We start from the raw sequence: 27177 nt of genomic DNA, 5'->3' as shown, positions 1-27177 counted from the left end.
GTAGAAGATCGCTTAGTGTTAAGAAAATTATCCATACATGATGTTATTAAAAGAAACAATCTCCTCTTGATGGGCAGAAAAATATATCTGTTCAGTCCAAAGACAAGCAAAATATTGTTGATTTGAGGAGGGGCAGCACTCTTTTTACTAAGCTATATGTTGCCTGCCAAGCAATTCAAATAGATGTAAAAGAATTTTTTCTCATGAAAACAGCTCGTGTCCACCTTCTATATCCAACTTTGGCAAATTTAGGAAACCAAGAAAAAAGTCCGACGTAGTTTCGTGTATCGTCCAATCAACTGGACTGGTTTTGACAGCTATTCCGGAAGCAATTGTTCATTTATGGGGCTGCACTGATTCCATGCTTGTTCCTCAGTCTTCTGGAACTGTCCAACAAAATTGCGATCAGATTGTGAATATTAATGAGACTAAAAAGCGTTTATAGGGTAGATTTAGTTTTTGACCGGTATTCAAAAGGAAGTTTGAAAAGCGACACGAGACAATAGAGAGGATCTGGACCAAGAATGAGTATTAAATCCAATGTTTTGATGCCAAAGTCATTTACTAAGTTTCTTGCGAAAGACGAAAATACAGAGGAGCTTTTTGAATTGTTGGCAGAAAATCTCGTGAAGATGGATCTACCAGATGGGAAGCAGGTTGTATGCTCCTACAAAGACACTGTAATTGCTTGAGTCAAGAACAGTTTTGAAACCATGCCTCCCGTATTTCACGAAGAAGCCGATGCGAGGCTATTCCTTTATGTGCAGCATGAATACTCGAAATACTCAGGTCATGCAAAGATCAGCGTGAAAACTGTTGACAGTGATGATGTAGTGATTGCTATGTTCCGAGTTCCGAAACTGCAAGAGCTATGGGTGGAGTATGGAAGTGGAAAATATCTGCGGTATCTTCCCATCTACGTTTTGCCCCGTAAAGTTCCACAAGGTGTTCCAGATCTTCTGCCTTTTTCCCGTGCCTTTAGTTTTACCAGCATTGGTAAAACTAGGTACTGCATGGAAAATGTGGATGGCAATTAGAGATGTTGACAAAGTTTTTTTTGCACTATACTAAAGTACCCGAGAGCATCAATGAAGACGATGAGCATTTCCTACTTATTCAGCGCTTCGAAGTCCTGACGAATCATTCATCAAGCTCAATGGAAACAGCAAATGAGGCTAGGAGAATTTTCTTCACCCAGTAAAACAGACCAGTTGACTGTATTCCACCTTCTAGCAATGATCTTCTGCATCACCTTAAGAGAGCAATATTACAGTGTTTACCGTGGACAAAATGTCTTCAGCAAAATTTTCAGCTCTTGGATCCATATCAGTGGGGATGGGTAAAAATTGGTGAAGAGTTTGAACCTCTTTGGTATGCACACCCCGAAATAACAATGGAGAAAATTCAAGAACTTAAATCAGGCAAGTGCAAAGAGATGTCTACACGCTGTCGATGCGTCAAATCAGATCTGAATTGTACACTTCTTTGTAGTTGTGAGGGTCAGTGTAATACGTAAAACGTTCTTTACAAACACTTATTGCGGTTTTTGTTGTAACAGGTATTTTTTCTTTGTATTAAACATGTAATTTTCGTCTATTTGTCTTATATGTTTAAAATGTAAACGTTTTAACAAAATTGTTTTATTATACGATAGCATTAATAATTAAGTTCTCGATCCATTTGGGGCGGTGACTTTGATTATTTCTGCATTTTAACCTTTCTTTCATTCAATATAAAAGTAATATACTGACATAAAATGTTAAAACATGAAATACAAATTTAAATTTAGTGAAATTGGAAAGGTTCTTTTATAATGCAGGTATAACAGTAAAACTTTTACTCCAATATCGCAGAATACAGGAAAGTCAGTTTTCCTACCAATTTTCACGTTGATATTGTAATAATAATTAAACTATTTGTCTTCTTTACTAATAATAAAGCTCAAAGTTTGTCGGGATATCTGTCCAGATGTCTCTCTGTGACGAGCATAGCACCTAAACCGTTCGGCCTATTTTCCCGAAACTTGGCACAGAATTAAATTGTAACATGGTGGTGTGCACCTCGAAGCGATTTTTCGAAAATTCGATTTTGTTCTTTTTCTATTTCAATTTTAAGAATATTTTACCGAGCAAATTATCATAACGTGGACGAGTAAATTACAAAATTATCGTAACGTGGAACCGTAACATGAAGCAACTGCTGAAAAGGCCAGGGCCACCCAGGGCTGTCGTGCACCTGAGGAAGGAAGGAAGGAACCGTAAAATGGCCAAGCAAATTGAGGAAAAATTCATCATCCATTGTTTGTAAATATACAGGCGAATCAAATGAACTTTTAATTTTTCTACTACGAGCAAAGCCGTGCGGGTACCGTTAGTAGAAAATATATTTAGGCACTGTTGAAGAGCTTTTTTAAACGGCTTTCAGATAATGTATTTGAATTTTACAAAATTATGACCAATTATGTAGTTCTAAGCAGTTAAACCAACATGCTAACCAATACATGGCGGCCATTTTGATGACGTCACCACAGGGAGGTCTTGACCTCCAATCAATTGCCTCCCGGCGTTTTTTTGCTCTCTTATATGAATATAAGTGCTGTACAAAATTTCATACTGGTATCCGGAAGTGAAATGTTTTTGCACAAACTCCACCGACTATTATGGCTTTTTTTGATGTGAACTCTTTATTAAAGAATGTTCCAATCAAAGTTCCTTTTATATGCCTTAGGAGTGAACTTTCTCAATATATTTTTTTCCTCTAAGAAAATTGAAGATAACATTTTTCTTACTAGTATACTACTTGCATAAAACAATATTCTTTTATATTTAAAGCTAAATTGCATACTATGTCAGAAAGGTCTGGCTACGGAAAACTCACTTAGCACCATTTCTATGATATTTACATGCATTACTTTCATGTTAATTTGCTCCAAAAACTACAGTTTCCAATTGTTCCTCACCAGATCTTCTCAGAGCGAAACTAAATTACTTGAGAGTTGAGTCTAAGATAGAGTAGACTATCCGATGACTTAGTTAACATTCATAAAAAACTTTGCAGAAAGTTCAAGCTAATGTTCTTAACAGAACTTTCATTGTTGAAAATGTATTTGTTTTACCATTTTTTCCTTCTGTTAGTTATCCGATAGCGAAGAATTCAGATTGTTTGTGGTGTTAACTCCTATAAAAAAAAATTAGTTTTCTTCTCTGAAAGATTCCACTCATCCTCTTAGCTGATTTGGAATTTATAAAATTTATTGCTTTTGTGGTCTTTCTTCTATCAGACAAATTAGGTGGTCTTTGAAATTTCGCTTGAAAGAGCATGAACATTTTGTGAAAAAAAATAACAATTGAATAAATCTAGACTGATCAACACTGTTGGGACCAGAATCACTTTTTTGATTTAACTTTTATAAAATTATCCATAACTACACAAATGCGTCGGATTTTCGTTTTGGGGGAATTTCAATTTTCCCAGTATTCGTTCGAGTTTTGTTAAGGATCTCAAAGTGATTCCGTATTTGTCTCAGGTTTGTTTCAAGGTAAATAATTTAGGAGTAACCCTCTCTCCAACCCTTTCCAATCGATATCTTTTTTAAGATAAGGTGACCAAAACTAAACAGCATACTACAAATGAATTTACAAATAAACATTTTTGAATTAGAATAAAGCGTTTATTTTCCAAAATATTTTTCTTACTTGTAACAACTTTTAACTAACTCTATTGACATGACAAAAAATTGAATGAGCAATAAGAAATGTAAAAAGGAAAAAATTTATTTTGTGTGTGCAAAATTTAATGAAATTTAATGATTGCTGTGTAAGTTAAAATATATTTTTTTGCGCCATAATTTTTCAAAAATGTTCTATATTTTGTGAATTGGAATCTTTGACCCCAAATGTATTTTTTTTGGACTCGAAGAGGGCCAAGGCCGCAGAGAGCCTAGGCGGGCCCCTAGTCAGTTTCATCACCACGGGCTCCCCGCCCCCTCCCGAAAAAAAAGAAATGAAAGAAAAAGAGGAAAGAAGAAAAAAGAAACAAAGCAAAACTGCTAACTAGAAAACAATTAACTCTTTTAAGTGCCGCAACAGTAAATACTACTCAAAGAGTAAATTTTACAATCATATAATTTTAATTCAGGAATACTGCTCACTAATTAATTCAAAACAAAAAAATACGACACAGAAATTCACCCATTAGAACCAAATTTTCATACATTGAAACTATGCACATGCACAACATTGAGCTTATTTCAGAGCAACCTTCCTTGGTTTTTGATTTGCGAAATAATTTATAACCTCATCGAAGTACAAGTTTCTTGAAAGCTTGTAATCCAGTACTCAAACTCCGAAACTAGTTGCCCGTTGCAATGTACTTGGACTGCTATTTGACAATCTTAAAATAAGAGTGTTTGATGAACAGGTACAGTATTTAATTAATAATAAATCTTCCGTTTATGAAGAACTAAACTTTAAAATAAAATGTCTTTGATCCATGCTATGTCTAATGTCTGAAGACAATAATTAGAAGAATCTTCGATCTTGCTTTCTTTTATTAATGATATCTACGACTCTACGTTATGAAAAGTTCATTTTTAAAAGTATTGTTCTTTTATTTTTATTTTAGAGTGATAGACAGGGAAATGGGCAAAAATACATTGAGACAAGCCACCAATAGTGCAAACATGCTCCTGACGTCAGAAATACTATTCGCAATTCTCAATTCAACACCCTCTCATGCTTTCTTGTGATCGTTCTTTCTTGGAAAAGGGGAGGGGGGGGGCGAATCTATGTTATACATATGTATACAAAAGGTTGCATGCACGAAACGATCGACATTTATTTCACCACACACTTTCACACTTTTTTTTTGTTTGTTTGTTTGCTTGACTTTTCTCCTTTTGCCTTCCATTTTATTTTGATTTCTTTTTTCTTTCTGTTTTCGCTTTTTCTTTCTTTCTTTTTGCGTCAATGTCGCCGGGCCCCCGCAAGGTCCGGCCCCTTGTTTCCGACTAAGCTGACAAGCCTGAAGAGGGGGGGGGGGGGCATAGTCAAAATCAAGTTGATCTAAGGCAACAAAATTGCTGTTTCCCAGTGTGCTTAATCCGGACACAAGATTACATAAAACAAATGCAATAAGACCCGAAACTAGTTGATAAAGAAAGCATAACTCCTAAGATCCCCAAAGACTTTTTTAAAAAAAATCAACAAAACATTAAAAGTGACAATTTATTTTGCTGAAATATCAATATTCTTTTTCCAAAATAAAACACAATTGCATATTGAGTTTTCATTAAAATCATTCAAAAAATAAATATTTGGATAATTTAATCATGAGAGAATTGTGAATATCATTATAACAAAACCAAATATGCATATATAAATAAAAATGAGGACCTATTTGTACTGTACATTCAAATATAAAACTTACAGACAAATAGCACAACAATTGTTTCCAAGAAGAAAATAAACACTTCAGCTTTGAATTGAGGTAGATTGCTTTCGTCTTTATGACAATATTTGTTCTAACTTGCACATATAAATCATACAGCTACATGCTACAAGGAATGATTAATTAACGTAAATATTGAACTGTTTCAAAATAGATTTGTCCTTCACATCATTAACTGATTGCACAAAATATTTAATTTGCACTTTTTTTACACCACAGTAAGCACTGTTCTTCCAAAACCGAATCACTTTTTCCACAAACAAGCAAATGAGATTCTAACGCATCATCACTTCTTCTCACACAACTTGCAAGGAAGCGGCATTTTCTTACAACACTTCTTAATATGCGAATTATACCCAGCCCTCAACGCAAACGACATTCCGCAGTAGTCGCAAGAAAACGGCTTTTCGTCCGTATGCTTCTTGTAGTGCTGCTTGAGGGAATAGCTCTGGGAATACGCATTCCCACAATACATGCAGACGAACGGCTTCAGTCCCGAATGCGTCTTTTCGTGCACTCGCATCGAGTCTTTCCGACTGAATTTCTTCCCGCAAGAACTACACGGAAATGATTTTTCTTCGTGGCTTAACAAATGAGAGCCCAGTTCTGACCTACTGACAAACCTCTTCGAGCAGTGATCGCAGCTATGAGGCTTTTCGCCAGTGTGGCGATGCATGTGAATTCGTAAGTCCCTTCTAATACCAAACGATTTCCCGCACTCTTCGCAGTTGTAACGTTTTTCCTTCGTATGAGACAACGTATGAGCATTGAGCCTGGACTTGGTCGGGAATGCTTTTTCGCACGAACTGCAAGGATAAGGTTTCTCTCCCGTATGAAGCCTAATGTGCTCCATTAGTTGCACCCTCCGAAGAAAGCCCTTTTGGCAGAAGTTACAGAGAAATGTTTTCTCGGTTGAGTGGATTTGTAGATGAATAGTCAAGCGGGCTTGAGTAGCGAAAGCTTTACTGAAGTGTTCACAGACGTATGGGTTTTCTCCGGTATGGCTTCTCACATGAATTTTCAAGCTGCGCTCGGTAGCCAGTGGCTTTTGACAATATTCACAAATAAACGACTCCTCCTTCATCATGAATTCTGAATTAATTTTTATCTTCCCTCACAATTATATTTTCGTAATTCAAAAGATGCGATCTTGCTATTTACGAAATATTTTACGCTCTTCAACACGACACTACTTAAAATTGAAGAGGTATACATTTTTGTCATGATTCAAGTCTGGAAAGAATCCTTCAATTTTCATGATAATTTTTGATTTGAGTAAATAAAAAAGACAATTAAATTACTAGGATGTACTTTCTCAAACTGAATATACACAGCTTCTATATCACAACTATATGCGCAATTATCAACTTTAATCAACAGTATTGTACACAATATAATCAAATTTCAGTTTTAACTTTTCTCCCTTATCTCAACTTAGAAAATGACACTGGTTAACTGCATGATATTGAGACTATGAAGATAAAATAAGAATATTTTTCTTACAAGAGTGCAGTAAAAACATGCAATGACTAAATATCCAAGACTTTTTTTTCATTGCTTATAAGTTCACGCTCCATAACATTACCGAACACATGAAGCTTTCAATAACTAATAAACTTAAAACTTTTATTGATTGATTTTTTTTTTTTAAATATCTAAAAGCATGTTTCACAACTTATCTTTCATAAAATAACTTGATTGATTGATTTCAAAAGCGAAATATGTTAATTTAGATTCTTTTAAGTATCAAAGTGAAGTTATGGCATAGTGTTAAGAAGAATTGGACTTTCAACCTAGAGAATAAAGAAAAAATGAAATTGTATTAGTAAAACGCAAAGAATCGCAATCAATGCTAATTTTAAATAAAATTTGCTACTGGTTAACATTCAGAAAACTTTCTGCTTTTGAAATTAGAAGCTTACGCACAACATATTGGACGGGACAGAAATTTTCCCATACTTAAAACTTTCTCATTTTGATTATTCTGTAATAAAATATCTCGAATAACAGTTTGGATAGTAGGAAAATAATAAACTTATCAGCTTTTCAGAGCAGCATGAAAGAAAGAAAAAAGAATCCTCAAATTGCAAGTATCAATTCCTATGAGATGAGAAAAATTATTCAATAATTACTCTTTTTGAAAAGATGTGAAACTTGCTTTTAGAATGAGCATTTATATATTTAAAACATATATATGTGCTTTGTTGACAAATTATTTATATTTCATCATTTATTTATTTATTTAGAGAAAATATCAAGATAAGAAACAGCAATTTACGTGAAAATCCCTAGATGAATTGTTTTCATCTATCACGTTGTTGCACAATTTCTGCTGTAGATATGTGCAGAAGATACTGGCAAGCACGAGAACTTATTAGAAAACATTAAACTTTTGCTGTGTTCGTTCTCTTTGGATTTTCATTTTGTATTATTATTTATGTATTTGTATTTGTTTGCTATTGGGAAAAAAATCATCCATGATTGTAATATATTTTATCAATCACTAAGTAAATAAATTATTGAATGAAACAAACTGTTTCAAGCTCATTTCTTTACTTGTAAATTATCAAACAAACTGTGTTTTGACAATACTATTTGTCCCAGTATTCAAAGAATTAGTTTCACAAGAATAAGAACTTCTAAGTTGAGATAAATACAGCTAGTTTAAAAGAAAACAAGGAAGTTAACTGATATTTAGGAAAAGTGACAAAACCCCAAATCTTGTCTGATATTTGTAATTATGGGTCAAAAAGAGATTTTTATGTTTATCAGTAGCCTCTGCGGAGAACAACAAAAATTCAATGTGTAGGAACAAAAACAAATAAATAATAAGTAACTAAAATTAAGGATTGTAAAGACCCCGGACTGAGTTGCAAATGTCAAGAGGGAAAATTGAAAGTCTTTTTTCAAGCCTTGTACAATTTAAAATCAATTACAAGTATTTTATTAATTAACAAATAGAAACTGGCAACAGATAAAAATTTTAAATTAATGCGTTTTCCCAGTCGGCCAACAATGATTTCAGTTACCATCGTGTGAATAAAGGTTTAGCGTAAAATCCACTTTTAAAAAAGTTATAATTTCAATTCTCTATAACATGGAAGTTCCAAACATATTCTATCAGACACAGAAAAGATTAGACATTATTTAGAGTTACTTCACTTTTTAAATTTTAAAAATGTTTTTATTGCAAATATTGGAAAAAATCTTTTATAGGTTTTTAACTAATGTCATCTAAAGAAGCAACCTAGCTAAGAACACTCTCGATCAACTCTCCTTTTGTAAAAACTTTTTTTTTCAAGATCGGTCCATCCGTTTAAGCGCTTAAGTGCCACGGACACAGATACACAAATAAACACACACGTCAAACTTAGAGCCCCCTTACTTTGTTTGTCGAGGGTTAAAAATAAAAGAGGTTAATTTTTTGCTAACAGGTACAGAATTAGATCTTATCATATAATTCAACTTCTCTAAGTTGACCACCTGCTTAAGTTGACCTCTAAAAGTAAGTTCGCTTAAGTTGTGCACCGCAAGTGCTCAATTTACACAGGTTTCACTAAACCCTGTAGACATTCCTAAGGTCTTATTTAAGATTCTTTGTAGTCAACTCTTTCACATTAGCACAGCTTGAGGACTAAGTAATTAAAAGATTTTAGAAGTTAAAGCAAATTTTCAGACTTGTTTACAGACCCTTGTATAATTGTTAAACTAGTTCTTTTGTTTTGTAAACTACCAAAAAAAAAAAAAAAAAAAAACACTGCATCCTACAGTAGAGTCTCAGAAGTTAGTTTCAGCTTAACCCAAGCTGATTTATTAAAACTTCAAATTACATTTCTCAAAGCTAAGATTTCTTTTTTTTTTTCTGCATTAAAATAATGAAATTAAAATATTTTGCTTTGGTAAAATTACCTTAACTACATGTAAAAGAAAAATAAAAATGGTCTCAAAGAGGTTGTTAAGCAACACTTCCAACAAACAGCATGAAATATAAAATATTGGTCCACTACAAGATGTGGATTAAGTGCAGGGACCAGTGGCGTACCGAAGGGGGGGGGGGGGGGCAGGGAGGGCGGTCCGCCCCAGGCCCCGCTTTGACATAGGCCCCCAAATTTCAATTTTTGGTTTTCACCAATATTGTCGCATATCTTGGTTTGAATGCTTAAACAAATTGGCTTAATAAATCATAATTTTTTTAAAGAACAAATATTTGTTCAGGGATACAATCAATACCTCTTAGGGATCAATGAAGGGTTTATGATACCCAGGCCCCGCTTTGACATAGGCCCCAAAATTTTAATTAGTTTTCTTTTTCGCCAGACGTGCCTTATGTCATGGTTTAGATAAATAAAAAGTTGACTTTTTATGTAGAATGAATATTTTCTCAGTGACTCTTGCCTAAACAAAGAGAGGGCAAATTATCTCCCACAGGCCCCGCTTTGACATAAGCCCCGAAATTGTATCTTATTTTTTCCATTAGATCTATCATATACATCATGATTAGAAATATTAATCAGTTACCTATATATGCGAGTATATATCATAAATTTGTTTAAATATGACTTTTTTTCATAGTGACCTGTCCTAGTGTACAAAGGCACATGAGCGCTTGGGCCACGAATTTAATGGGGGCCCAAGTTTTATGAATTTTTTTTTTTCAAACAATTTATTAAAAAAAACTAATGCATAACAGATGCACGTTTATAATTTTTAATCATTACAGTATACAGCTAAAATATCTGTTTTATGTTTTGTTTTGTGTATTAAGACTACAATGGTCTAGTCTTAATTCATACACTATTTTTGAAACCAAATTCAAACATATAACCAAGAAAATCCATTCCTAAATGAGAAGTTGTCTATCCTTTGTGGTGTTGGAAAAATCAGTCAGATAAATTTTTCTTTTTACCAGCTGCACATCTGTGGTTTTAAGTTTCATCTCCTGCCCGAAGCTGTAACTTCTAAGAACAAATCGGACCCCTTCTGACTCAAGCAAAGGGGACTTCCTTTTTGCTATGCTCCTTTCGACAGCGTAAAACTGTTTAACTGGTCAATCCTTCGGGACTTTTGACCTTGACTGCATAATACCTCCTCCAATCCATTTTATACTCGATTGCAAGCTTACTTGACTATGGAGAAATGAGCTGCGGCCAAGCAAAAGAAATAGTTCCTAGCCATTTGTCCGATAATCGGGGGAAATTACGCTCTTCGCTTTAGAAATCGGATTAGTTAGTTAAACCCACGCATACGCAAAATTTTTTTGTCTTAATTTCTGTCGAACATTAAATATTTTCAATTCTACCAGCGAAGCCGTGCGGAGCGTTTTCTCCACTTCAATCAAACGCAGTGGCGGATTGGTTAAAGAAATCGGCCCTGGTATAAAGGGATGTCGCGGCCCCATAGCTTCTATAGATACTAATTTTTACAAAAATCATTGGAAAACGACATCACTTAAATATGAGGAAATTATTCCAAAAAAAATAAAAACTTTCTTTTAAACAAAATTAACAGATGGGATTCTTTTTTGTGTTTTAATGGTGAACAATTGATACAAGATAAGCTAAACCTTTGTTTGTAAAAAAAGAGGTGATTGTAATAATTAAAGTATTTTTACGTGCCTGGTGCTGTATTGGTTATTTCCGTAATGATATCTTCTAACATTACTTCAGCTAGAATAGAGAGGTTATTAGGGAGGCGAGGGTGTGTTTGATCCCTTAATTTTGTCAAACACGTGTATCAATACAGAGAGAGATAGGGAATAGATTGATTTTCTTGCATATGGGAGTCATTAAATATTAACATTAGAAACCTAATTGTTAGTTTAACATTGCGTCATAAATATGGGGCCCTGAGGTCTCTCCTTTTTCAAATTGTAGTCTTAAAACGTAATTTTAGATGATCTTTGGTGATGTAGGGAAAGCGGAAGTTTGAAGGCCCAAATCCGGCAATTTTTTGGAAATGAAACTCCAAAATTGGATTTATATATTGTTCTCAATTATGTTAGGAAGATGGCGTACAGGAAATTTTCAAAATCTAAGCTCTGAAAACGCGGTTTTAGAAGATTTTGAGCGATGTTAGTGAAAGGAGAGATTCGAGCAGCATCCACCAAGAATTTGCTTAAATTGATGTCTTAGAAACATGATTCTAAGCTTTCTTTGATAAAAACTAAGGCATAGACAGTCATTCAAAAGTTAAGTTCCAAAAACGAAACTTTTACCGACCTTCGATGATTTTAGGAGGGGGGGAGGGGTTATGGCGAGGCTCTCCTTGGAATTTTTTCGAAATTAAAGCATTAAAAATGATATTTCTGACGTGCTTTACTGATGATGACGAAGGGGAAGGAAGGGAGGACTTTGAAATTTTTCGATGCTGTCGATTCGAAAACGGAGTTATGAACGATCTTTTATAGTGTTACTAATAAGAGAGGATCGAGGGCTTTCACCCGGTAAACAATCGAAACTTTGGAAAGAGAAATTAGAGGGGTAATATTTAATGCGGGAAAATGAGGTTAGTGGACAATGAAAAATATAAAGGTCTGGTGTACCTGTGAGTCCATGACACCATAACATGGACTTTTACATGATACAGAAGCTGAAAGTGAGAAACGAAGAAGATCGATAAAGGACTATGGCCAGTTACATAAATTGCTTGGTGTGTGGTGTTTAGATTTAAATTTGAGGTTTGAATTAAATTTTTGGGAATAGGTCAAAGAAATCTTCAGTCATGATGTTATGGGAAAAGTGGGGATTTGGGAATTTTCTTCTTCTTCTTTTTTTTTTTTTTGAGATTGAAGGCCAAAAAAGGTAATTTTAGACGATTTTCGATGATTTTATGGGAAGGAGATGCTTAAGGGGCCTCCGAAATTGTTTCGACACTGATTTCTGACGCTCTAATGATGGGGTGGGAACGTTTCAAGGTCGATTGCGGCGGAAATACTTTCCTCGAGTTTTTCGAAGCTGAAATCCCAAATACGCTGTTGTAGGCCATCTTTAATGACGTTAAACTAGGGAATGGGGTTCGGGAGTTTTTCCCAGGAATTCCTTAAAACGCTAAGTTTCAAAAACGCACTTTAGGCAAGCTTTGGTGACTAAAAAGGAAGATATAAGCTTTTAGATCCCTCTCTTCCCCTCTTTTGGCTACATCCCAATCTTCTTTTATTTATTTTATTGATAAAAAATATGAAACATCCTCCAACAGTGTTCTTCTTCAAAACCATTTAGATTTTCCATAATGAAATTTTGAATTTCCAGCCTAGTATTTTTATTTGCTTGAAATGCAAGCTATCTGCGGCCGCAGGTAATAAAACTTTTCTTGAACTGATCTGGTGCTTTGGTGACCTTAAATAACCTTAATGATCTTTGGTCTTTTTTTTCACTCTATTTTATTTTAAATATCAATCCCTTCTTCGCCTCTTGATAAAGTTTTGTTTCAATTTTCAATTCATACACGAGTTTTACATTTAAACACTTAGAACTACTGGTGTGATTATTAATTTCATTATATTCAATCTCTTTCGCGATATTTTAATTTTCTCCTAGTTAAACCAAATTTGGGGGGGGGAGGGGCTGTGTATTTTTTTTTATATACATAACACTGATTTTCAGGACGATATTTTTCATTTAAAAAAATAGGAAAGGTAAATGGTAGAAAAGGTCAGTGTGCCGGCGGCCCCTGGGAATCATATTTTTTTATGAAATCATTTTCGAACTGAAGGGTCTTCAACCGTGGGTTTGAACCCTTCGAGGGATATTGAGTGAGAAAAACTGAATACTTTATTTTTCGCAAAAAAAAAAAAAAAAAGGTTAGAAACGCACATTTAGGAGGCCTTCATTTAAATAATCTTTATAATACAGAATTTTGGATGCTCCAAATTGTGTTCATTTTATGTCAAAGCTTTATTGAAAAACTCTTATTGCAATCGTCACTTTTATTGCAATTGTTATGAAATACAATTCATAACAATTGTGAATTGCCATTCATAAGTAAAGTAATTGTGAATTGCGATTCATAGAAGACATTGAAAACTGGACAAAAGACAAAAGTATTTTAACTTTTAAATACTGCCCTTGTTTTTCTTTTTTTTTTTTTTATTGCATTACTAAAATGAAATTGACGGCCCCATTTCTGAAAAACTGGGCTGGTGTAGCACCCCTACGGCCCCCTTCGTGACGGCCTTGCACCCTCCATCGCGGGCTTGAGCCCATGCGTAAAGACAGACTGAAGCTAGAGAACTTACGTAGCGGTATTTAAGTTTTACTGTTTGTAGACAGGCATACCTGCCAACCTCCGAGAAAAAAAATCCGGAAGATTTTTTTATTTTTACCCACAAGATTTTAACGCAAAATAAAATCAAACAGGACACCTACCCTCTTTACATTTAACAATATATTAGTTATGAATTTTATATCAATTGAACTTACTTTCGTTTAGTAAATATTACTTTTATTGCTTTCTTTAAAAGTTTGGAAATAACATTTACTCGTACTCATCTTAAATAAAGAACGAAGCAAAAACAGCTGGAATTGAGAGAATGAGAAGATAATTGGCGCCGAAATTGTGCCCCTAGTTGCCCGCCGCGACACTTGCTTTGATTGGATCCCGATGAAGTCACGCGCTGTATCACTCAGTGACGTCATAATCTTGCCTCGCTTCTTCTCGTGCCATTCTCTTACGGCAACCTTTCCTTGGCTACTTGGACTATAACGCGGTGCCGTGTTCCACAAAAGTCCGTTAGCGCCAAAATTGGCGAGATAATTATTTTTTCTACAAAACGTGAAAAATCCGGAAGATTTTGCTCATAACCGGAAAAGGACATAAAAATCCGTAAAACTTCCGGGAAATCCGGAAGGGTTGGCAGATATGGACAGGGCAACTGATCGGCCCGAAACATGACCGGCCCACCGGGCAAATGCCCGGATGCCCGCCGGGTGTATCCGCTACTGTCAAACGCGCCAGGCAAGTATAGGGTCACACCAGAGTTTTTTTGTCTGAAGAACATAAAGAGCGTTTTTTGAGCAATCACGATTGCTTATTGCTTTCATTTGACTGTGTTAGATTTTTAATTTAAACTTTCACAAAAAGTGAAAGAATCACTTAATTTGAAAAAAAAAAAAAAACATTAAAAATACGTTTTTGCATCATGCAGTATCAATCCCTTTTCGATGTAAACATTGCATCACGTTGTGACGTCATGTGTGCGATCGGTTGCAATGACTCAGTAAAGAGAATGAACTTTTGGGTGAACCGAGTCACCAGTTCATTGTATCTTATAACCGCGAGAATTTTTTTGTAGATTGAGTTACTTTTTGATTGGCAACATATCTTTAACTTTCTTGCATTGGCATCTTGTATTTTGCATATTCTTAATTTGAAAGCCATGTGAAGACCTTTAAATACTTCGAGCAATCTTTTTCGCTCTCTCTCTCACCTCACATAGCCGCAAAATGTGTTGTACGTGATTTCGTGATGTCTGCCAGTGCTCTTTACTCCTGGCAGGGCGTAATACAACGTGATGTCAATTTTAAAGTCATAAAACGCCTTTAGGCCTATTTTTGTATGTTACGTTAATGCCTTATATTCCTTGGAATCAGCATGTTCGTAAACTTAATGTTTCGTTGTAAATTAGCGGCTAATCTTTGTCTATTCTACTAAATGTTTTTTTAAATATCAATGAAGACGTTGTTCGTCAACTTAAGAAATCCTTTGAGGATAATAAATACAGATTTTCCATGAGGAAAAATGCTTCAAGTGTTTTTTTTCTCCAACTTCAGGCTGTGGACATTTTTTTTGCAAGTTCACTTCTACTAGCGGTGTAGTAAGTCTAAATTTCACTACACATAATGCTCACAGACTGTAATTGACGTTACGGTTCCTTTTTGAGCTTGGACCAGGGCTGCAGCACCACCGTCCAGCGGCGGCGGCGCGGCTGGTCCTGACCACTGTCCACCGGAATCCACTTTTGCTGGGCGGTGGCGTCCATGTCCTACACACTCCCCTACGCGCGCACGCCTTTACACACATACACACGCCTACGTGCACACACGTAAGCCTACACACACACAACTATACACACGTAACCACCCAGGAGGAGGGACATGCTTGGGGGGGGGGGGGAGCCGTTTTTAGAAACAATAACTCTAATCAGTAGGGTCTTGTCGCAACTCGTGATTGCGAAAAACATAATTTGAATTCAAAGTTTCGGAATTCAAATTAGAATCATGTCATTTTACTATTAAGCTTACTTCTACATTTTATGACGTGATGACCACGTGTTTTGATTTTACTTTCATTTGAGCATTTTACAATGGTAAAGCAAGATTTTAATAAAAAATACTTCTTTCTCGAAAGCAAATTTCAGAATTTCAACTAAAATAAATTCTATTATCTAAGAGTCTTGCCTTTTTTTTTTTTTTTTTTTTTTTTTTGTGAGTGAGACCTAGCATGAAAGTTTTATTTAGACTGTGAACGAACGTGTGAATTTCATCCTTATTTAGGTAAGCATGTTTTAAAAATATTTTTCTCTGAGATTAGATGATGTTATCAGGTAAATAGTTCCCTGGTGTGTCTTACTCAAAGGGATAGTAAAAGGTTTTTTTTTTCTGTAAAAGCCAATTTTTATCCCAAAATTAATTAAATCTAGAATGCCTAAACGTTTCTGTTTACTGTACTTGGATGTTCAGATGCAATAAATTTTTAAGATACAATATAATTTTAGGACTTTTTTCTGTTTTTGATATTTTCTGACAAAGCACAATTTTATTAAAAATATAGTATTTACTTACTTTTACTTAAAACCATGTGTTTTACTGTGGTATTTACAATAGTGTCCGAAATCAAACCTACACTACTGAAATATGTAAAAATGTACCACTTAAAATAATTACTGTAATATATGGTACGTACACATAGTTTGAGAAACTTCAGTTTTAATACCAGGTAGGCCCCCATTTCGAGTAGCAACCTTCACAGCAACCTTCCAAAGATAATTCGGCAAATTTTGTCTGCCAATTCGGTAAAAGTATCACCATTTGGCAAAATTTAGAGTTGCATTTTGCATAATTGTCAAGATTCTTCAAAATTAGTTGTTTAATTCAACAATTTGATACTTTCTGCCAAAAAATTTAAGTACAGGACGCCCCTGATTAAGTGGATCATGCATTAGAAACTAACGTAACGCACAAAATGATTTAAAATTAACATTGATTTTCTACAATGAATAATGTGTTATTCTCTTTTAGGATATACAAATGCAATGGAAAAAGGTAGTGGACAACTTGGTACCATATGAGTATGAGCAGATACAAGGGGAGGGTCATGGGGGGAGGGGGTCATAAGTCATGACTTCCCTAAACGATGGACAATACAAACTACCCCCCTTGTGTTCAAATATTTTATGAGTCCAATGCAGTAATCTTTTTAATTCATAAATCATTTTTTAAAGTCATCACGTGTGATCATATTTTAAAGTCATGTTAAATTTCTCTCTCTCTCTCTTTCTCTCTGTCTGTCTGTGCATTTCTTCATAATTTTAAAAAGTCCGAAACTTGCGAATCTGAAGATTTAAATTCATGGAATTTGGCCAATTAATAGAACAATTAACCATAGTTACGGTTGAGGTACATAAACTAGCAGCAGGAAAAGATGTCTATTGGCCAAAGGGGTTCAGAAGCAGTTCGATAGCTAAAAAGGCTTGCATATGAACAAAACAAAAATTATACAAAAAAAGAAAAAACAAGATTTTTTCAATAAAAAAAAAAATCCAAAAAAAAAAAGAAAATTTGAAAAGATTCCTTTTATTTCCACAAAGCTCAGATTTCCAAGATTTCCAGAATTCCAAATATAAAAATCTGGATTAACATTTGCACTTCAGCTTTATATGCCACTATATAAGAAAAGTGCGCTCCGGATTTAAAATGGCAAAAAAAAAGTATACAGTCAAACCTTGATATCTCGAAACCCTTAATGTCTCGAAACAAAAATTTTTCCCAGCATTTTTTATAAAAACCCCTATGTATTTTCCATAGTTATCTCGAAATTAATTTTTCAAAATCCTTGATATGTCGAAATTTTTACACAGAAGCAAGTTTCAATTGTTGTTTTGCTTTGGCAATTTTTCTAGTAAAACTAGTTTACAGAGACAAATCAGAGACAATTGCTTAACATTTTTCATCCCTTTTCTTGGAAATTTTGTGAATAGGGGATTGGGGCAAGATAATAGGGGACTGTTCGCATGAAGGGGGTGAAATGTTTTCCCCAGAGATTAGAATCTTTGTGCATTTCTCTCAAACATATTGTCCACTTCGAGAAAAGGGGTTCGATTTTTCGTCCGTCAGTTTTCAAGCGAAAATGGAAAATGCGTTCCTCATTTTCATCATTAAGCTTTTTTAACTCCTACAAAGTGGCTGCTGAGAACTTTTCGAATGTGAGGTTACTGGTTAAAGATAAAATTAGAATTTTTAAATTTTTAGGTAAAAAACAAAGTTGAAATTGTTGTTCATTTCAAAATCTCATCCTGTGCACTTTCGACAATTAGAAAATTTTAAATCTAGTGAAATATTGAAGACTACTTTATTGATCGTAATTCGAAGTGGTCTCATAGTACATATATAAATGCATATAGCGTACGTGTGTGTAAATGTGAGAGTTACTAGTGCAATTTTTTAAAAACCTTGAATAACTCGAAAACTCGATATCTCGAAATTATTCCCCCTCCCGAGAGATTTGAGATATGGAGGTTGTACTGTATATCCAAATTGTTATCAGATATTCATTGATTACAATGTCCAAAAAAACAATGTTGTCGTAATTAAAAAAACAGTATTTTATATTTTCTTGATTTTATTTAGACTTTTTAGCAGACTACAGAAGAAACCATCTGTTGTGTCCAAAACTAGCTTTTTTGTTTAATAGGAAGTTAGGGGATCTTGTTACAAATACATGTTACAAAGAGAGGAAATATCTACTAATTGCACAGATTAATAAGGATCATCAAAATAAAATTTACTACCATCAAAAATTTGACAACCAATAAAAATATTTAAAAAAATAAATGAAATAAAAAGAAGATCTAAAAAATAAAAAAGGGAGGAGTTGAGAAAAAGGGGGGGGGGCGATTGGCACCCTTGTATTCTGATGCGATTGGCTGATTGGTATCTGAATAGTATTTTATAAAATTTAGAAATTGTCTATATAATGCCAAAATCTTTGATGCAAATGATCCTAAGGTGTGTGTTGCAACGATCTTGTACTGTACCTATAAAGGTTGGGAAATTCTTCAAAACTCGTTTCGAATTGAAAAAAGTAATTAGTATGATCCTGTAAAAAATGAGAGCCTGATTTTGATATGTATTTCATAAAGGTGTGGAGAAGGGATGCCATGATAAATCAACCTCTATATGTATACAGCTGATTATACCGATATATCGATATATCATGATGTTTGCTTTCTGATATATCGCGATATGCAAATCCAGATATCGTCCAGCCCTACTGTATATAAAAAAATGTGGTTGCAAAAAAAAAAATCAGTATTTACAGGTTGCAGTTAGTTAAGCTTGACCACGAAAAGAAGGCGGATGACCTTGAAGGGAAATATCATTTGCAATAGGTAGAATCTTCCAGAAAGCACCAAATAGTAAGAGGCATGGTCTCGCTAATCCTATCTATTCCAAAATAATAACAAACAACCTATTACAAATGATGTTTTTTGCATTAAGGTCATCCACCTTCTTTTTGTGGTAAGCTATAGCATGGCTGTGGAGTCGGACTGGTTTTATGGTAAAGGAGTCGGAGTCGAAGGTTAAAATTTCAAGAGACGGAGTCAGTAATTTTCTCTCAAAATTCGCAGCTCTCCCAATATTTGAGGAGTCACAGCCAGAGTCAGACTAATTTTGGGTAAAGGAGTCGTAGTCTCTAAAAATCCTGCAGTCAGACATTTTTCCTCCGACTCTGCAGCCCTCCTAAGTAGGGAACTTTAATTTTTGTTTGTTAAGGGAAAAACCTTTCGAGATCAAGATTAACTTTGCAAAGGATTTTAAAAAAAAAAGAAAATCATAATGCTTCTCTGCATACACGACAGAAAATTTCTGGGTTTTCAGATACTTTGACTCTTGAATGCCTTACATATCTGTAATTGAAAAGTGGTTTTGTCAAATCTAAAAAAATTTTATCAAAAGTTTGACTTTGTGCGTTATTTATAGTTATTAGGGGAAGGCTAATCTAACAGGAAATTGTTCACGTTTGAATTTAAAAGGCACGTTACTATCGGATAAAATAAATGGTGATCGAGGAAGTATCAGTGTTATTATTAGCATTTTTTTTTTTAAATAAAATAATATTTTTCTCCAGTTTCATTACTATCACTGTCATTTCAACTCTATTCTCCGGTAAAGTGCATGATTATACCGGAAATATGTTTGAAAACACTTCCAGAACTCACTCGATTTGCAATTCGAGGTTCACGGCGTGCGTTTGCGCGCCTAATCCTATCGGCAGCATTTCTTACCGATCAGCGTTTAAATCTTTCATATAAAGACTCCCAAGCACACTGCTCTTTTCCTTTTAAATTATATTCAATTGATCGAAAACACTCGTTCAAAAATCAAAATTCTAACGCTAAAAGCGAGTCTGCAACACTTGTAAACAACGATCGTAAACAAAGCGGATCGTTGCCAACGGAGAGAAAGAAATAAAGGCTCGTTTTGCCCCACGCATAAGCGTTTTATATATATAGATAAAGTTTCAGTACTATTTTTAAAAAAAAAACGCACACACGCGCTCAATTTAACTATAACGATGAACAACATAAAAACTCATCACAATAATTCAGGCTGAAAACTTTCGCTTACTCACAACACAATTGGTCGATCTAATGTTCTCAGAAAAAATAACATACTCTTATTTGTTAAAACATGTTTCCAAAACATAATAAAAATAAATTTACGCAGACGATAAATGAAAAAATTGGACAGTTGAATAATTCTACTTTGTTTTCTTTTTGCTTGGCATCAATCTTTTTTAATAATATTGCTTCTTGGAAGCAGACGAGATTTTTTCACAGTTCATATTCATTTGAACTGAACAGAGACGGGCAGACTTTACCAAAATAAAGAGATACTTTTAATTTTCACAAAGTGTCTCGATCCACCAGAAAATGTTTGTAAAAATTATATAAATTAGTAATGCTAATAACTGTTGCATATTTATTTACGTAGATAGTTAAAACAGGAAGAAAGACATTCTATAAACCTTCTGGTAAACAATCAACGTTTAAGAGTCGAAATTCAAGATAATAAAATCAACAAACCAAATAAATCTTTACATTATGTGCTGAAACACAATTCCAAATACAATTCATCCGAAATCAGTCCTTATTAAAAGATTTGCACTGCATATTATTTGCTACTTTGCCTGATTGCTAGTTTTGCGTGTTCGGAATCAGAGTCGGCTCTAAAATTCCCGGAGTTGGAGTCAAACTGAGTTCGAAGTAAAATGGTCGGAGCCAGAGTTTGAAGGTTTTGAAACTCCCAGGTTGAATTCGGAGTCGGATTGCTTTTGGAAAGAAAGAGTTGGGGTCAAAAAAGGCCCTAAAATTCCCTGAGTTGGAGTCGGTTCTTTTTCTTTCGACTCCGTAACCCTAATTTGGTGCAGGACTGCGGAGTCGGAGCCAGACTGATTTTGGAGTTAAAGCAGTGGCGCCGACTCCATGGGGCCTGAGGGGGCCCGAGCCCCCTCAAAAATGTTTTTGAGGGGGCAGAGCCCCCTCCCCCCAATAAATCAAGAAAATTATTAGTCATATTATGCCTTCTAAACTCATAAATTTATCTTTTATTTTCTTTGAAGATAGTTTACCTTGTAAAATACATTCAGTAATGAGTTAAAACAAATAATTATTATGGTAGTAAGCCGGTTAACTGAAAACGAGTGGTGTGAATAATGATGGTGTTACGGTGCTGCAAGCACACTAAGAATTTGTCCCAGTGTGCGAACTTACGGGTCAAGTCTGTTGCTAGTGGGCAGCGCTGCGGCGCGTTCTTCTAAGTGTTGCTGATCTGGAAAATATATATGAGGGTTTTATTTGAATATTAAATGGGAGGCGTGATAGTTTTGAATGCTTTTGGGAATTGTGTTTAAAAGGAAAACCTTCACAAAATAATGATTCTTTCGCTTCCTCGGAATCGACGTATACCAAAGAAGTATGAAAACAACAAAGCCAGCTCACTGCACACTTTCAAAATTCCAAAGTACTACAAGGCAATACATTGAGGTTTGTGAAATGGTACAATCTTGCATTATTGGGCGGTTTACATCAACTGGACTCACATAGGTCATTGCAGTTGAACAAGAGTGCTTGCTTTTACTAAACAAAAATGAAACAAATTTTGAAAAATCAAGTGAGTTTTTCAAAAATGACCTAGACATTGAGAGACTGCGTTTACACTTGAATATGTCAGCCGATATCACTTATGAAAAAACAACTGGTCTTAAAAAACATGCGCTAATTAAATTACCTTTTTACAAAAATACTGTGCGTGTTCAGGGTTCATACTCAACTTGGAAAATCAAAAGTAAGGAGTTTTTAAGGAGTTTTGCAGGAGTTCATTTTATTTTTTAAGGACTAGTTACCTGTTTAAAGAGGTATTTTTAAAAACTTATTTCAGAAAAAATATGTACAACTCTAATATTATTTATTATTGTTTTCATACAAAACATTGAACGCACAAACATATTAAAATTATAGTAAAATATGCATTTACTGCATTCTCTTTGACGTGAGCCGCCTCGGTATCAAATTCAAATGCAAGGGGGGGGGGGGGGTACTAAAAGAATTTATAGAAGCAAAAAAAAAAAAAACTTTAGAATGGTACTTTAACAAATCTACAAGATGTTATTTTACAAATAACTATCTACATAATCGTCATAAATTTGAAAAAAAAAAATTCGGATGTGGGGAAGAATTTGTCTAATGAAAAAATCAGATTTCCGGTATTAGCAGACGAATTAATAGCGGAATTTTGGTAAAATTAGGTACAACGTAATCACTCCTATCAGATTGGCGATAGAAAAACATCTTTAAGGCCATGTAGAATAAAAAAATAAGGAGTTTGTAAGGAGATAATAGCAAAAGTCAGGAGTTTTAAGGGCCCTTATTTTCTTTTCTTAAAAAGCAGGAGTTTATAAGGAGTTTGTAAGGAGCGTACGAACCCTGGTGTTTGTATTTATTATTTCCTTTTTTCAAAGCCAAAAGATATGTGTCAGGTTTGTCAAGTTTTCAGGGTTCTAATGTTGATTAAATGACTTTAAAATGCTTAAAAAAAACTTTGAAGCTCACTATTTTTGATCTCAAATTTAGGAAATTTCCCGCGGCAAGAGGCCCTCCTCCCACAAGAGGAAGGAGTGCCCTTCCATGCAAGTCAAGCGCCGTATCTTTTTCAATGCCTCGCTACGGCACTGCACGGCTCCCTGTAGAAAAGAACAAAAAAAAAAAATCTCTTTCTAAGACAAGTGACATGATCTAGTTGAACTAGAAAATTTGTATACCATTTTTTAGATTATTTTACATTAAAAATGCCATGTCACATTTGTTTGTTTAAATTAAACACCAGAAAATATGTAAATTGGCATTTTCAAAGTATAAAAATCTGACCTTTATTTGGGAGGGGGGGGAGGGAAACCTCCGTGGGATTGCATAACCACCTAAACCCCCGGTGATGTCTAGCCCCCTCAATAATTTTTGCAAGTCGGCGCCTCTGAGTTAAAGAGTCGGAGTCAGAGATCAAAGGTTTTGAAACTCCAAGTCAAAATCTGAGTCGGACTGCTTTTTGCGTCAAGGAGTTGGAGTCGAAGGCTCTAAAGTTCCCCGAGTCGGAGTCGGTCATTTTCTTCCGAATCCACAATTCTAATTCGTAGCAGGGCTGCGGAATCGGACTGATTTCTAAGTAAAATAGTCGGAGTCGAATGCTCTAAATTCTCGGAGTTGGTCATTTTACTTCCAACTCTGCATCCCAAATTTGTAGCAGGGCTGCGGAGTCGGACTGATTTTGATGCAAAGACAGGGGTCTGGCCAGAGCAAATTTGGGTCCGTTAACGGACCCTTCACAAAAATATGATCAACCAAAACGGACCTTTCACAAAAATCCAATCAATCAAAACGGACCTTTCACAAAAATCCGATTAACCAAAACGGACCCTTCACAAAATTCTGGTAAACAAAAACGGATCTTTCACAAATTGGTTATTGAAAGAGCAAATCTCAAATTAAAATAATACAGCATATTTAAAGTTAAATTAGAGGAATCAACTTATACAAAATCAGCTAATTTTGCAAAAGAAAAAGAAATCGGCACTCTTGTGATGCTCCTGCAAACCATAAATAATTACTACGGCCAAATAAATATAATGCCTGTTGTTGGTTTCTTTGAAAGAAATTAAGAGCTGAAAGTCAGTTCGGTTTATAATTTTGCTTGTTTGTTTTATGCAGCGGTGTTGTTGTAAACTTCTTTGGAAAAGCGTCAACATTCTCTGAATAGGCGTAGTAAGCACTTTTATCCCCACTCATGATTTAATCATCAATAATATACAGCGAAATGAATTTAGAACTACAAAGGATAGTATGGGTTGGGCGGATGTGATCGCTTTAGTTAGGGTTACAAAATTCAAACTTATCGCCACTTAGTGTCTGGTGGTGCGATGTTAAACTGTTATTTTGGGAGAAAGTTATGGGTTTGGTTTTTCGATACTAAAAAGGATAATTAACTTTAAATAAACTTTTATTTACCGTTATTTTTTTCTATAGATGCCTACATTTTGAAAAACGCAATCTTTTTACATCCGATATGAAAATCATATTTTATTCTTTTTTTCAAGCTAACTTGGCTTTATCAGGATGCAAATAAATGAAAAGTCTCTTTATTTTTGCAACAAAGCTTATTTCAAGTTTTGAAAGGGGAATTCCATTTTCTTTTATGAGTCAATAATTAAAATACTGAATCGATGGTTTATTTTTTTTTTTATTTATTTATTTATTTTTTTTTTGCTTCAACTGTGTCCAGATATTAATGATATGTTTATCATAGGACTCTAAAATGCAATTCAAAAGTAATTTTATCAAAAATATTTATTTTACAAGCCATTTTTATACTTTTGATTCCTTCACTTTGAGGATTTCAATCTCTTTGCATCCGCTGTGGAAATCTGATTTTTCGAATTTTCGATGTTTAGTACGCTTAGTTAAGAGGTAAACAAATAAAATATTTTTTTATTTTTGTGAAAATCACGGAGTTTATAAGGTTTGAACGAAACTCTGTGCTCTTAAACAGTGTCTTGGGTTAAAAAGTTAAATGCTGAACCCCTGCCTAATTTTTTTTCTTACAGTTATTTTAAATACTATGTAAAAAACATTTCTAGTATAATTTAACATGATGTAGAATGGTAGATAAATATTGATACTTGAGGGGTGCCCATCTCCCAGGGAGCGATGCCTCCCCCCTCTCCCCAAATACTAGAAAAACACTCAAGAATGATATTCTCAACAGAAAAGAGAGAAAACACTCAACTTTAAGTGTCAATGATGCAGTTTCCAGCATTTCAAGAGTCTAAACTTTCGTTTTTACAAGAAAAAAAATTTTAATTATTTGATTTTTCACAAAAATAATTGATTTTTCACAAAATTATTTTTTTACAAAAAACGGACCTTGTGAAAAATCCTGGACAGACCCCTGAAAGAGTCAGAGTCCGACAGCTTTTAAACTCCGAGTTGAAATCATAGTCGGACTGTGTTTTGGGTAAAGGAGTTGGAGCCAGAGTCTGTTATTTTTTCTACAACTCCTCAGCTCTGATTTGTATCCCGACATCATAATTAGCGCCGACGCATGAAAAATGTTTAAAGCCAAAAGAGCGATTCCGTGCCAAAACGCGAGAACTTTCCAGCCAAACTAGTCACCTGACCTGGGAATCTTATCTCATTGAGACATTTGCTGTCGCTCCCTCCATTAGTATTCCTTCTCAATGCTTAGCAAGATCAGTTTATGCAAATGGAAGACATTTGACTTCATCAAACAGAGCTGAAATCTACCATCCAAGATGAGTAGTAAAAAATTCATCTCGAATTTTGTCAAAAACTAGTTTTATTCATGAAAACAAGAATATTTGAAGTAATTTGAAGGAATGGCTCCCACACAAGTTTATAAATATTTGAATTTTTGACCTCATATGCTTTTTTCTACGTTGGCCTTAAAGATGTTACTCAGGCTCAAATATTGATCGGTAATATTTTCTGATAAAGAAATACTTACAAAATTTTTTGACTTTTTTACTTGTATTTAAGGTTAATAATTGTCACTCAGATGATTTTTTGATAATAAGTTTAAGATATGTCCAATTTCTTAAAAAAGCTTACTGGCCTTAAAGTTTTTACTCAGACTGTAGATTAAATGAAAAGCTTTTTGCAAACACAAATCGTAGCTGGAAAATTTTCTGCAAATAATTATTTTGTCTAACTCACCTGTGAATAAAGAATTAAATTTATATTCAAATATGAAAGAGACAAAAAAAGTGCTTTAAATCATTTAATTTTTTTTACAATAACATATAGTTAGTGCTTATTTTTCACCAACTGAAGAAAACTGCCAAAACCATTATTTTTTTCACACACTTGCTTTAAAAAGCTTTAACAGAAATGAACTGGGATTTTTTTTTTTAATTCCCTTTAAAGATTTTTTTTTTTTTTTTTTTTCATTTATGTTAGCAGTTAAAAAAAAATTCTGCAGACCCAAAAATTTCCAGCGAACATCATTCGTGAGTTCGTATATAGTATGCAACACTGGTTGGGAACAATTCTTTTACTTTAGTTAGTTCACAGGAAATGGAAGGTTTTTTATTTTCTTTTTTGGATAAGAAATACATGCAATTTGCGACTTTTTTTCAAATAATGAAACATTGTTTTTTGAATACTTAATTTATTTTAAATAAAAAATACTTTACTGAATGTTAAGGTATAGGGGGATTATAATAGACTGCAACATGCCAAATAGGCAAAACAAATTTCCTATTCCGATTTAATATGTTTTTTCACTAATATAAAACTTAATAGAGCAAGAGCCTGCGAGTGCCAAACCTACGTCATAGTGCAAAGTCCCAAACCTATACAAATGTTCAAGCTTCCAAGACCCAAATCCTGAGGATCTAGGATCAATTTAAAAAAAAGGGAGGGGGGGGGGGCTCCCCAAAATGGTGGATCAGCTTTGTGAAACAAATTACCATGTGTAGGCAGATGCCCCATTGAAGGACATTTTGGAACCCACTTTTTTTCCGTTCTTGAGATATCCTAGATCCTCATGATTTGCTTCTTGGAAGCTGAAAATTTGCATAGGTTAATTTCAAGGCATGTCTGAACCTGTCTAAAATGCCCTCCAAATCGGAAATGGCTCGATGGGGACCACCAGGTCACAATACCTGGAATGAATCTGATGTTTATTTTTTGCAGCAATTTTACGCAACTTTGCTAAAAGTATACGGGACCCAGCTTAAATATTAGCGAACCTTTCTTACCTGTGCTGTGAATGCTCATGCTGAAAATTTTTGGGCCTTTATACTGTGACGTAGGTCTGGCATTCATGGGCACATGCACATGGGCTATGAATGCAGCTGATTTTGCTGGTTTCCCATTTAAAAGAGTTTTGTAAGATTGACTTAACATGACAAAATTTAGTAAAAATTGAACAGCAATCACATTTA

The sequence above is a fragment of the Uloborus diversus genome, unplaced genomic scaffold (assembly GCF_026930045.1).
Source record: "Uloborus diversus isolate 005 unplaced genomic scaffold, Udiv.v.3.1 scaffold_11, whole genome shotgun sequence".
Taxonomy (NCBI): domain Eukaryota; kingdom Metazoa; phylum Arthropoda; class Arachnida; order Araneae; family Uloboridae; genus Uloborus; species Uloborus diversus.
Note: the sequence above shows the minus strand (reverse complement) of the source record.